Genomic DNA, 14360 nt, shown 5'->3' with positions numbered 1-14360 from the left:
GACAGTCCCCTTTAAGAAAATAGGGTTTCTATGCAAGTTTTCAGTTTGGTTTACTTTTGAATACAAGGAGTATCTCTTGAATCAGTATCCCCCAAACTTCTTGATCGGAATTCTGAATTTCATACCAGAATTCCTTGAATTTTATAACCTTGATCCACATATCAATTCGAAGGGTCTCAAACTTAGTTTCTGATTTGGTGGGAGTTTTGAGTGTATTTTTCTAAACTGGTCACTCCTTTCCTCGAAAAACTGACGAAAGAGTTTGGTGTTGGTCATAATTTGATTCAAGGTTCGAGTCGGGTAAGATTTTTCTTGAACTATCTTTCTCGAAAAGGTTTGATAATTCAGTACTATTTTACTGAATTTTTTTCTTTGAATATTCACTTAACTGATTTCTAAACTAGTTACGACTTCCAATGAGGAATAAATTTATAATTTTTTTGAATATTTCGATCTCGATAGATTTCCTAAATTTTCTTTTGTGAATATAAAACGATAGAAATTTCTCTCTTAGAGTATTTAATTATTCGTTTATCAAATACTCATAGAATTTTAAACATAGAATTTAAGAGGATTCTAATTTTGATATAAAAATTCTTTATGCATAAAATAAATTTTAATAAGAATAACACTTTTAAAATAAAAAGAATTTCTCTATGCATCTATTTATGAATAAAAATCAGTTTTAAAAGAATAACGCTTTTATAATTAAAAAAATTCCTTTATGCATCTTTCTATGCATAGAAATCAAATATAGTAAGAATAACACTTTTGTAATAAAAAAATCCATTATGCATCTTTCTATGCATAGAAATCAAATTTAGTAAGAATAACACTTTTGTAATGAAAAAAATTCCATTATGCATCTTCCTAATGCATAGAAATCAAATTTAGTAAGAATAACACTTTTGTAATTAAAAAAAATCCATTAGGCATCTTTCTATGCATAGAAATCAAATTTAATAAGAATAACACTTTTGTAATAAAAAAAGTTTCAATTATGCATCTTTCTATGCATAGAAATCAAACATAGTAAGAGTAACACTTTTGTAGTTAAAAAAAATTCCATTAGGCATCTTTCTATGCATAGAAATCAAATTTAATAAGAATAACACTTTTGTAATTAAAAAAATCCATTATGCATCTTTCTATGCATAGAAATCAAATTTAGTAAGAATAACACTTTTGTAATAAAAAAAATTCCATTATGCATCTTTCTATGCATAGAAATCAAATTTAATAAGAATAACACTTTTGTAATAACATTATGCATCTTTCTATGCATAGAAATCAGATTTAGTAAGAATAACACTTTTGTAATAAAACAAATTCCATTATGCATCTTTCTATGCATAGAAATCAAATTTAGTAAGAATAACACTTTTGTAATAAAACAAATTCCATTGTGCATCTTTCTATGCATAGAAATCAAATTTAATAAGAATAACACATTTGTAATTAAAAAAAATCCTTTATGCATCTTTCTATGCATAGAATCAAATTAAATAAGAATAACACTAATGTAATAAAAAAAATTCCTTTATGCATCTTTCTATGCATAGAAATCAAATTTAATAAGAATAACACTTTTGTAATAAAAAAATTTCCATTATGCATCTTTCTATGCATAGAAATCAATTTTAATAATTAATATAAGTGATATCCATGCATGTTCATATGTGAATATGTACATGGAGTAATTAGAATATTTCTTTTAGATATAAAAATGGTGGGAATTACTCTTTTGGAATAACATAAGAATAAACTTTCTTTTTCACAAAATCTGGAAAATTTTGCCATAACCTCCATTGTATGGTTGACCATTTCTCATTTTAATCTTTCTATAATTAACTAAATTAACCCAATTTAGAATTATAGAACTCTAATCTATACAATTTTCTAAATTCAAGAGAGTAAACAATAAGAAAAGTTTAATAAATCACTTAGTTAATCTTTCTAGGATTAAGAAAGGTTGGAATGTAAAGAAGACAAGGGGGTGGCCTTTTCATCAAAGGCATAGCATTTGAATTTAATTCAATCATCTGCAATTCATAAAAATCAAGAAAACCATAGATTGTTCATTAACATTTGTAAACAAAGTAAGAAAATTAGCTTACATGGAGCTTGTAAGCTCTCTTTTGGCTTGAGGGATTGAGGGTTCTACTATTGTTTGAAGCAATAGTGGCCACCAATTCACTTGGAGAGGATTAGGCAAAAAATAGTTGAATTATTAAAAAATTCAATGTAGATGGCTCAGGACAAGAGTAGAGTAATAGTGCATAAACACCATTAAGATTTTACAAAGGGGGAGGTTTCTATTTATAGGAAAAAGTGAGCCTCTAACCAAGTAAACTGATTCTAGAATTTTCTAGATTAGTTTGGTCAATTTTTGACCATTTTTGGGTCAGTTCAGGTTACTTTTGGATCTAAATTTGAAACAGGAGAGAGGAGAGATGAAAATATCTCATTTTATCGATTAACAATTGGGGGTAATGATGAGAAAAAGGCACCTACTTCATGAGGGGAGATCTCCACACTGAGGTGTCAAAAATTCAGTTTTTTAATTCTTTTCTCTGGTCCTTAGTCCACTCTTCATCTTATGTGAACATTTACTCATTTTTGGGGGGTTTTTCTTTTATTCTTCAATTTATCTCCTCCCTACACTCTGATTAATCTTATTGGTCCATAGAAACCTTAATTGGATCATAATCCAAAATCTGGACCCTTAGGCTAAGGTCCTGCTACACCTATTTTCAATTAATTCCAATTGGACATTGGAAAGTTCTTTTTGAATTTCTGTTTTAGGGGAAACCATTTTAGACACTAGAAGGATTTTTATATCCAAAAATATCTCATTTTTGAATTACCTCTCTCTAGACATTTTCTTTCTCCAGGCCAAAAGAGGGTAAAACATGATCTTTCTTTTATTTCAGAGAGGGGAATAGTTATAAGATCGAAAGGGGAGGTTCTTACACCTGCACACCTCAATAGCTAGAGGGAGGAATCTTACACATACTGATACATTCCCACTTCATCTAGGGGATGTCTAATGGATGTAGCTTCCCAGGCATTTTTACTCTCTCGGCTTTGACTTTCTGACATATCAGGCATTGACATACATGATTAAGTACATCCCAAGCCAAAAGAAGCTTTTCTTTACAGACATGTAGGTCTTTATGAAACCTCGATGTCTTGCTATAAGGCTATCATGGGCTTCATTCAGAAATTGACCCTTAGTTCCCTCATCATTGGGAATGCATAGCCTGCTATTATAATAAATAATTCCTTCATCCAGACTGTACCCTTGAACTCGATTCAACTGGACCTAAGGAGTTTTGCTTTCCTGCATAAGTAGGGTAGCAATAGGGCCAAAGAATCTATCCTGCATGATGGATTTGATACCACTGTGATTGCAAGCAAGGAGGCTTTTCTGTTGAGGGCATTTGCTACCACATTTTCTTTGCCTGGGTGGTCCTTGATTTCAAAATCCAATTCCTGCAGGGTTTGCATCCACCTGCTTTGCCGTATGTTGAGATCCTGCTGAGTGAAGATCCACTTTAAGCTCTGATGGTCTGTCATCAAAGTGAATCTTTGACCTAGTAGGTAATGTCTCCACAACTTCAGGGCATAGACTACTGAAACTCGCTCTAGGTGGTGGACATCATAATTTCTCTCATGTGTTCTGAGTTTTCGGGATTCATAGGCCACTGCATGACCTTCCTGCACATGAGCGCACCTCCCAGGGCAAAACCACTGGCATCAGTTACTACCTCAAAGGGTAGAGAGAAATTTGGCAACTTCAGAACGAGATTGGTTACCAAGGTGGTCTTCAACTTATCAAAAACGCTCTGACACCTGGCAGACCATTGAAACGGGGTATTCTTCTTGAGAAGATTAGTCAGGGGGTAAGCTATGAGAGCATACTTAGGTATAAAAATTCTATACCAACAACCAGTTGATCCCAAGAATCCCTTGACTTCTTTTACTGTCTTTGGTTCAGGCCAATCTATGATTGCTTGGACTTTTGCGGAATCTGGAGAATTTTCATCTTTGGATACCAGAAAGCCCAAGTGCATTTGCTCTTTTTTGCAACAAAGAGTTGGTGCTTCCTTAGAATCTCAAGAACTTTATGGACGTGAGCTTCATGGTCAACTGCATTCTTTGAGTAAATCAGAATATCATCAAAGAAAACAAGAACAAAATCATCCAAGTATTCTTTGAGAATGTCTTGCATTAGGCAATTGAATGTAGTTGGGGCATTTGTCAATCCAAATAGTGCCCATATAGCGAGTATTGATGGTGGTTGTCTTCGGGATATCTTGATCATTAATCTTGATCTCGTAATACCCTAATTTGAGATCATTAATCTTGATCTCGTAATACCCTGATTTGACATCTATCTTTGTGAAGATCTGGGCTCCATTTACCCTGTCTAGAAGCTCATCAATTCTGGGGATAGGATACTTATTCTTAACTATCATCTGATTGAGACCTTTGTAATCCACACGAAGTCTTAATGTTCCATCCTTCTTTTTCTGAAAGAGAACTGGCGCTCCCCAAGGTGAAACACTAGGTCTTACAAGACCTTGTTCTAACAGCTGCTTAAGTTGTTTCTTGAGTTCAATGGCTTCAAGGATTGGCATTTTGTACATGCGCTGGGCTACTGGGACTGAGCTCCAGGGGTCAATTCTATCTCATGATCTACTTCCTGAATCGGAGGCATCTCAGTTAGCTCTGCTGGGAATAAATCATCATACTCACTTAACCATTTTGGTTCTTTAGCCTTTAACTTTGTGTCTATCACATTCATTTGGACAACATAAATGAGCTGTTTCTTTCTAAGTCCTTTCAGTAACCTAGAAGCTTTTACTAATTGCAGATCTCGGGATCCAAAAATTCCAGTTCCTTGAACTTTGTTCTCGTGAAGGTCACGGAAGGAAATGGTTCCATTGTGACAGTGAATGTCATCTTGATTTTTGTGGAGCCAATCCATTCCAAGGATTCCATCAAAAACTCCCAAAGGTAAGACTCTGAAGTGGCAGTCAGTTACATTCCCATCTAGATTAAATTGAATACGATCTGTCTCATGGTGATGAGTGAAAAGAATCTTCCCACTGGCCAATTCAACTTGCATAGGTTTCCCTGATTTCTGTTCTAAGACTAGCTTCTTACGCAAGCATCTTGGGGAAATAAATGAATGAGTATTGCCTGAAAATCAATCAAAAGCTTAAATGGCTTATCCTTATACTCAGCTAGAGTATGGATGACAGAGAATTGACGATTTGGCCCTTGATTTTCAATCGTAGTATAAATTTGACCTCTTTCCTCTTCCATTACTTCTGCTATCGTAACTACTCTGACTGCTGTAGATTGGGGCGGCACTCTTTCTCTTTGGTTACCCCAGTTTTGGGAGGGAGTTTTGAGATTACTCTGAATAGATGTAGATGGTTGAGCTAGAGTCCTCCTGGCGTTGCCCTGATTTTGGCGAGACGTTGATGACTGATACTACAAAGGGACTGGTCTCTACACTCTAGGTCCTTGACTTCCCTGTCCTCTTGACATGGCAGGAGTCGGGCAGTCTTTAAGCTGGTGACCGAGACCTTGACACCCAAAACACCTGTTCTCACTTCTAAGCTCATCCCTCTGAATCCTTGAAAGAGGTGGGGCTCCTGAGAAAATTATCTGAGGGAAGGGTCTTCCTTCACTTCTGAATTTCCTAGCATCTTGATTCTGAATAGGGCCTTACTGTCTCTTTAGGGGTGGAAAGTTTGAGGCACTTCTCGGGGTTTGGAACCTTTTAAAGTTTGAGGGTGCAGACTTCGACGGGACCTTAACAACAACAAATGCTTTGGCAAAGTCCTTTGCCATTCTAACAGCTTCTGCCATCATTGAGATTGGTTTGGCATTTTTCACTAAAGTGTCCAATGGCTCGTTCATCCCTCGAATGAATCTGGCCATCAGCTGCTCTTCATCCAAAAGTGGAGAATATTTGAGGAGAAGGGCAAATGCCTCATGGTATTCTTTAATCATCGGGCTATCCTGCTTTAGTTCCAAGAACTCATTCATTTTGGTTTCCAGGAAGCCCCTAGGACAGAACCTCTTCCTGAGGTAAGCTTTAAGATCTGACCAAGTCTGGGTATTTTGGTCGAGACAGTTTGTCTTGCAATGGTTCCTCCATGCAACCCTGGCCATTTCCACAATTTTCAATCTAGTGAGAGCCATCTTGCTCTTATAACCGGTTACATCAAAATACTCTTCCATTGCCTCGATCCATTTTTCCACTACTTCTCCTAAGTGTTCCCCTTCACCCTTGAAGGGACCAGGTTGGGATCGAGGGAGGGCTTTACGAACGTCTAGATCTAACTCTTCATCATCGGGTAAGAGGATCTAGCTGCCTACCACGGCCCACGCGCCTCATGATTCTGACAAAATGATATTTTTGTCAACTTAACTTTGTCATTAGATTTATGACTTTAATTTTTGAGATTTATTTCTTAAACAAATAAATATTCCATCATAATTCTTGAAAACAAGATTCACTCTGATAATTTTATTAACCAATATTCACAACCATGAAAACAATTTGGAATCTTTTGCAAAACATCATTTATTATCAAAAATTTCTGATATATACATAAAGCGTCTCGGTTCCAAAAGTCTTCGCCTCAATTGCGTATGCATAAAAAGGCGATACTGCGATGGAGACATGCTATGATATACACGATTCATCACTGATAATGGTGCTGCTGTAATTCTTCTCCTAGGAATAAAGCGGCTAAGAAGTCTAAAAATACGGCAAGAAATTCTAAAATTCTAGGGTGAGTGATTATAGAGTTGTACATAATGAACAACTCCTAGCCTTATCAAGATCATGGCTAGCGAGATATTTTGTCTGAGTCTCAGTCGTTGATTGGTATTGACGTGAATACTTCGCCCTCCAGAGAACCACATATGCTGACGTCGCTCTGGATCAGGAAAGTATAGATCCTCAAAGTGACAAGCGAGTCTCACTCTGCTTTCTCGGGTTGTAGCGGAGTTGATGAGATTTTCGAAGGTAAAGGCGATCATATCCTGACTCCGCGAGTCTAGGAATGCTAGACAGATTTGGGATATCCATCTAAAAATCCAGGTCAATTTATGAAGTTTATTTCAAACATAATCTTAACAAGTGAAAACATTATTTCCTAGATTTACTTTAAAAATTTAGGCAATTTCTTCTGCTATTTCGTAAGTTTACAATAGCGCTCTGATACCAGGTGTGAGACCCCTCTGTCCCCTCCACGCACCAGATTCCCGATTGCTAGCAACGGAAGTAGCTTCCTCTTGCGCGGGGTAGGGTTTCCCACTCGGGGCCTCGCCCTCAAATGTCTGGACACGAGACTAATCTGGTGGTCATTCTGAAACCAAAACCGAGAAAATTTCCCTTGCCCAAAAAATGGGGATGATTCCACCTTTTTGATTTTCTTAACGAATTTTCTAACGGTGTCAAGAGACTAAACTATCCTTCACCTAATTAAAACAGATAGAAGGAAAACTATCACTGACTTAGTTTGAAGAAATCAACACTTTTTTCCTAACCGAAATCAGGCACAGCCATCATTGATCTAATCATTTGAGGAAATCAACGCTTTTTCCTAACCAAAGTCAAGCACAGCCATTGATCTACTCATTTGAGAAATTCTTCAGGTTTTTATTTAACTACTCAAATTCTAAGTGTATTTAACTACTCGAATTCTAAGCGTATTTAACTACTCGAATTCTAAGCGTATTCTTATTATTTCAATTTAATTATAAAAACTCCACTGACTCCAGCCTAACGGCCCATGGGTTAGCCACCACCCATCCAACCACTGGAATCGGTAGAACCAGACAATTACTCACTTACTTAGAATGTTTTTCCTAACTTTTGCTTTTGAATACAGATGCGCACACACTCCTCTTTAAAACTTTAACATATAAAATAATCCATTGACAAACGGTTATTGGTTACAGATGTCATAACTCAAAAATTCCATCCAGTCCCTTGTTTCTCAAAAACCAGTATCACTTTGGACTCTCCGTTGAGACCAACTGGTCAGCAACGAGATCCAATAATAGATTACAATAATCATTTCATCCATCATATATATCTTCATGACATACGCATGGGTGCCATAGGCACCACGAGCCCATGCATCTCCTGGTCAGAACCCTCCAAGATCCTTCTTAGGTGTCTTGGCACTTCACTCAGGGATCACTTCGTCAGCCCTCGCCCATCATACCGGAAGCGCACCATTTTTGAACCATACCAAGGCTGGTTAAGACCTGGGCAGGCTTTGCCGCATGAGCTATCCTTTGAACACTCCCCGCTAGCTGTTGCAATCGAACTTCCCTTAGAAAAACATATACCAAATGCTCCCTCCAGCATTCTGGCGTAAGACAGTCCTTTAAGAAAACAGGGTTTCTAAGCAAGTTTTCAATTTAATTTTCTTTTGAATACAACGAGTATTTCTTGAATCAGTATCCCCAAAACTTCTTGATCGAAATTTTGAATTTCATACTAGAATTCCTCGAATTCTATAACCTTGATCCACAGATCGATTCGATAGGGTCTCAAACTTAGTTTCCGATTTGGCGGGCATTCTAAGTGTATTTTTCTAAACTGGTCACACTTGCTTTCCTCGAAACTGATGAAAGAGTTTGGTTGTGGTCATAGTCTGATTCAAGGTTCGACACGTATAAGATTTTTCCTGAACTATCTTTCTCGAAAAGGCTTGATAATTCAGTTACTATTTTACTGAATTTTTTTCTTTGAATATTCAATTAACTGATTTCTAGATTAGTTACGAATTCAAATAAGAAATAAATTAATCATTTATCTGAATATTTTGATCTTGATAGATTTCTTGAATTTTCTTTTTTACAATCCGTGTGAATATAAAACGATAGAAATTTCTCTCTTAGAATATTGAATTATTCATTTATCAAATACTCATAGAATTTAAACATAGAATTTAAGAGAATTCTAATTTTGATATAAAAATTCTTTATGCATCTATTTATGCATAAAAATCAACTTCAATGGGAATAACACTTTTATAAAAAAAAATCCTTTTATGCATCTATTTATGCATAAAATCAATTTTAATAGGAATAACACTTTTAAAATAAAAAGAATTTCTTTATGCATCTTTCTATGCATAGAAATCAAATTTAATAAGAGTAATACTTTTGTAATAAAAACAATTCCTTCATACATCTTTCTATGCATAAAAATCAAATTTAATAAGAATAACACTTTTATAAAAAAATTCCATTATGCATCTTTCTATGCATAGAAATCAAATTTAATAAGAATATTACTTTTATAATAAAAAAATTACATTATGCATCTTTCTATGCATAGAAATCAAATTTAATAAGAATAACACTTTTATAATAAAAAAATTCCATTATGCATCTTTCTATGCATAGAAATATATTTTAATAAGAATAACACTTTTGTAATAAAAAAATTCCTTTATGCATCTTTCTATGCATAGAAAACAAATTTAATAAGAATAATACTTTTATAATAAAAAATTCCATTATGCATCTTTCTTTGCATAGAAATAAAATTCAATAATTAATATCAGTGATATCCATGCATATTCATAGGTGAATATGTACATGGAGTAATTAGAATATTTCTTTTAGATGCAAAAATGGTGGAAATTATTCTTTTGGAATAACATAAAAACAAACTTTCTTTTTCACAAAATTCTAGAAAATTTTACCATAACCTCCTTGTATGGCTGACCATTTCTCATTTTTATCTTCTTCACTTAACTTAATTTACCCAATTTAGAATTATAGAACTCTAATCTACACAATTTTCTAAATTGAAGAGAGTAAACAATAAGAAGAGTTTAATTTATCACTTAGTTAATCTTTCCAGGATTAAGAAAGGTTGGAATGTAAAGAAGAGAAGGGGGATGGCCTTTTCATCAACAAAGGCATAGCATTTGAATTTAATTCAATCATTTGCAAAACATAAAAATCAAGAAAACCATAGATTTTTCATTAAAATTCGTAAACAAAGTAAGAAAATTAGCTTACATGGAGCTTGTAAGCTCTCCTTTGGCTTGAGAGATTGAGGGTTCTACTCTTGTTTGAAGCAATAGTGGCCACCAATTCACTTTGGAGAGGATTAGGCTAAAAACAATTGAATTAATAAAAAAAATCAATGTAGACGGCTCAGGACAGGAGTAGAGTAATAGTGCATAAACACCATTAAGCTTTTACAAAAGGGGGAGGCTTCTATTTATAGGAAAAAGTGAGTCTCTAACCAAGCAAACTGATTCTAGAATTTTACAGATCAGTTTGGTCAATTTTTGACCATTTTTGAGTCAGTTCAGGTTACTTTTTGGATCTAAATTTGAAACAGCAGAGAGGAGAGATGAAAATATCTCATTTTATGGGGGGTAATGATGAGAAAAAGGTGCCTACTTCATGAGGAGAGATCTCCACACTAAGGTGTCAAAATTCAGTTTTTTAATTCTTTTCTTTGGTCCTTAGTCCACTCTTCATCTTATGTGAGCATTTACTCATTTTTGGGGGGTTTTTCTTTTATTCATCAATTTATCTCCTCCCTACATTTGGATTAATCTCATTGGCATGTCAAACCTTTGTTTGGACCTTAATCCAAAATTTTCTGAAAACAATGGCCCTTAGGCTAAGGTCTTTTTGTGCACATTATAATTTATTTCTAATGCACCTTAGGAATTTCTTTTTACACTTCTGTTTTGGGGGAGTTTATTTTAATAAGAAGGGATATTTTTCCATCCAAAGATATCTAAAAACTGAATTATCTCTTTCTAGAACATTTTCTCTCTCTAGGCCAAAACAGGTAGAAACAAGATCTTTTATTATTCTAAAAAGGGGATTGATTACAGGGGAAGAAACTGGACATCTTGAGGGGCTATGGAGGAATCTTACAGTGGTGCTCCAACACGTTACCAGTGTGTTCAAAAGAATGGAATGTTGGTGCCAAGATTCTAAGTGGAATCCTATTTTAAAAATACCCTTAATAAGGGTCCATTTTTGCACCTTGCATTGCATAGTAAACCTTAGATAATAGAGAAGTTGGTGTTTGAGCATGTGTGTTTTGCCTACAAGATGCAGCCCTGCTTCAAATGCTGATGTAACATGCAAGAAGGCAAAACAAGTCTTATCTGATGTTGGATTGCATCGGGGCCAAGTAGAAATAAAAAAGGACAAGAAAAAGTTAGGAAAGAGTGGAAATTTTTAATGCAAACCGTGTTTTGGGGGAGCGAAGGCTGGGAAATTCTTATCTCCACCACGAGATGAAGATGGTAAGTTGCTTGTAAAACAACTAGAGAAGTACGAAGCATGGAAAAAACTACACATGGTTGTCCCTGATTAGAGCACAGACGTGGATAGTAAAGGCAAATGTGTGGATTGCACTTGATAAATTAGCACCACTTTTACAAAAGATGACATTCAATTCTGGTGATGCCAATGCATTTAAAGAGGTGATTGTGAACTTTCATAACTCAATGATAGAGGCATGGACTTCAAATTGCATTACACACTATATGGTCAGAGTGGTCTCCATTTCATTTTTACAATTAAATTTTATGAATGTAATATTTTGAGTTTAATTGTGGATCTTGTGTTTTTGAATGCAGCACATACTTGAAGCTCATGGTCCATACTTTGCTGAACAAGGAAGTTTGGTGATATGGTCCACACAAGGCATGGAGCGTTCTCATTTTTGGCAAGCTCAATGCGGATTCCAAGAAGCAACGTCACATGTAGGTGGAATCAATCATTCCAATCCTATGAGGCAGTTACTCCAATGGTGTTATAGGAGAATAGAGATAAGATATGAGGACAAATTAATAAAGTCCAAATCCAATGATACAAAAGCTGTTTTTGCAGGGCAATATATGAAGTGTGAGGAAAGAAAGATATGAAAATAGCATGGCCAAAGAACATCATGCAGAATGGTTAAAAACCCAAGAGAGAGTCAGTAGCAAATGGAAATATTGATAGAATTGTAATTATGAAATAACATTTTATGTTTATGAAAGTATTGGAGCAATCCAATGTTTTAAAGAAATAGGTGTTTGCTAAAGTCAACATGGATAACTTTTTCAAAATAAGTGTTTACTAAAGTCAACATGGATAACTTTTTGATAGTGTTGATGTTTTTTAAAAGTAAGTGTCAATAACTTATAGTAGTAAGTTCCATTTATAAATAAAGGCACTTCTTTCATTTCTCTCCATTCCTTCTAGCTTGTGAGTATGGCGTGTACTAAGCAAAAAGCAAACAAGATGCCTTCCAAGACATCGGTTCATTCATCCGGATCTAGTGAACGTACTGACACGGACAATGATGAAGGTCAAGCTCCTCCTGCCATTGCTCCAGCTACTAGGAAAGCTACACCCGCTACTCTAGCTGGAAATGCTCATCCACCTACGCATAAGAAGAGACGATGGAGACTAGGCACCACCACTCTTCATGAAATTAGGAGGTTCCAAAAGAGTCCTGAGTTGATTATACCCAAGGCACCTTTCTCGAGGTTGGTGCGAGAAATACAGCAAGATCTACAATGGGGAAATCACTACAAGTACTTTTCAAGAGATCAAACATATAATGTGGAGCGATGGTCAGCAGCCCAAGCATTGCTTGCTCTTCAAAAGGTGGTTGAAAGTTACTTGGTGGGTCTCATGCATGATGGTCAGTTGTTAGCCATCCATCCCAATGCATCACACTCAAGCCCTTGGATCTCACTCTTGTTCATAGGATTCATAACAATAGTGATGCATTCAACCTTAACCATGACATGGTTTGAAGAGCTGTGTAAATGCTCATGTATTGTTTTGTGTTTTCACGTTTTCCTTTAGTTCTACTCAACTAGTTGTACTTTATGCAATGTACCGCATTTGGATATTTTAAGTTTCCTTATTTCCAATGTTGTGTACCGGACTTGCCCATTGATCTGAATATTTTGAGTTTTCTTCATTTCTAATGTTAGTGTATATTCTTATATTTTCGTGGAAAAAAAATTTGCAAGTACATGTGCATGTGTAGGTGCTTTTTATTTGTGTATGTGTAGGAAAAATTCACGCATGGTGTGTATAGATCATAATGGGCTGAAATTTGTTCTGTGCATAGATCATGTGGCTTACATCATGAGCATGCATGTGCATGTGCAATCAAGTCCATGTGTATGTGCAAGTGCTATTTTATACGATAATATATTTTTTCCTAGAAAATATTGATGCATGGTGTGAAGTGATCAGAATGGGTTGAAATTTATTCTGTGCATAGGTAATATAGTTTATATATCTTAGATAAAATATCAGCCCTATCAAAGGCCTATAGGGCCCTTGTCCAAAGGCTCACATGTAGAGGCATTCTTTTTTTAATACCAGATCTATACACGGCAAGCCTTTTCAGACAAGGGCCCTATACACCTCTAATGGGGTTGATATTTTATCTAGGAGGTGCTCCATGATACTTATATGTACACATAAAATTAGAGCTCATTCTGATAAGGAGAAATATTTTTTAAAAATAAAAAGTATCAAATTTATGTATTGAGCTAATTTAGAAAATATATAAATTTTCATCTATAAGTATGGTAGTAATTCTCATTTCACCTCATTTCTCATCTTTCATTTCTCTCTCTCAACTCCAAGAGCATGGCTCGCACCAAGCAAACTGCTAGGAGAGTCCGGCCTCCCAAGGTGGGACATGTAGTATCCCCCATCCAACCACCACAACAGCAGCAACATCGCAAGCATAGGTGGAGGCCTGGCATTGTGGCTCTTCGTGAGATTAGGAAATACTAAGAGACGGTGAACTTGCTCATACTGAAGCTCTCCTTGCAACGTGTGGTGCGAGAGATCATGTAGGATCTACAAGACTGTCATGATAGGAGGTTTTGGGTTCACACAGCATCAAGCCCACTACCTACGCGATGGACGGCCAAAGCTTTGGAGGCACTCCAGGAGGCTGTGGAGGTGTACGTAGTGGACATTTTTGGTGACACTGTGTTTGTAGCTGTCCATGCAAAGAGGGTCACCATTAGTGAAAAGGACATGCAGTTGGTGCGACGCTGGAGAGATCCTCCGGGCCAAGATCTTTAGTTTTATTTTTTTAATATCTCACATGATTGTAATTCTCAAAAGCTATGTAAAGCTCGATGTATATCTTTAAATTTTTTTCTCTTATCTTGTGTTGCAAATAAGTTAATTTAAGTTTATATAATTTGTTGATTTATATGCGTCTTCGAATGGATAAATTTTTTATTTGAGTTACGTGTGTAATTTGAATTTATTTGCTTGAGTCAACTAATAAAATACATTAT

General features: G+C 35.5%; 1 pseudogene; it reads left to right on the top strand.

Annotated features, from left to right (window-relative positions):
- The first annotated feature begins 13692 nt into the window (after nt 1-13692).
- On the top strand, nt 13693-14139 carry LOC147603921 (uncharacterized; annotated as a pseudogene).
- The last annotated feature ends 221 nt before the right edge of the window (nt 14140-14360 follow it).

This window comes from Cibotium barometz, chromosome 63 (assembly GCF_041138505.1).
Source record: "Cibotium barometz isolate CiBa-2024 chromosome 63, ASM4113850v1, whole genome shotgun sequence".
Lineage (NCBI taxonomy): Eukaryota > Viridiplantae > Streptophyta > Polypodiopsida > Cyatheales > Cibotiaceae > Cibotium > Cibotium barometz.
The sequence above is the reverse complement of the archived record's forward strand: the minus strand, read 5'-3'. Positions and strand labels throughout refer to the sequence as shown.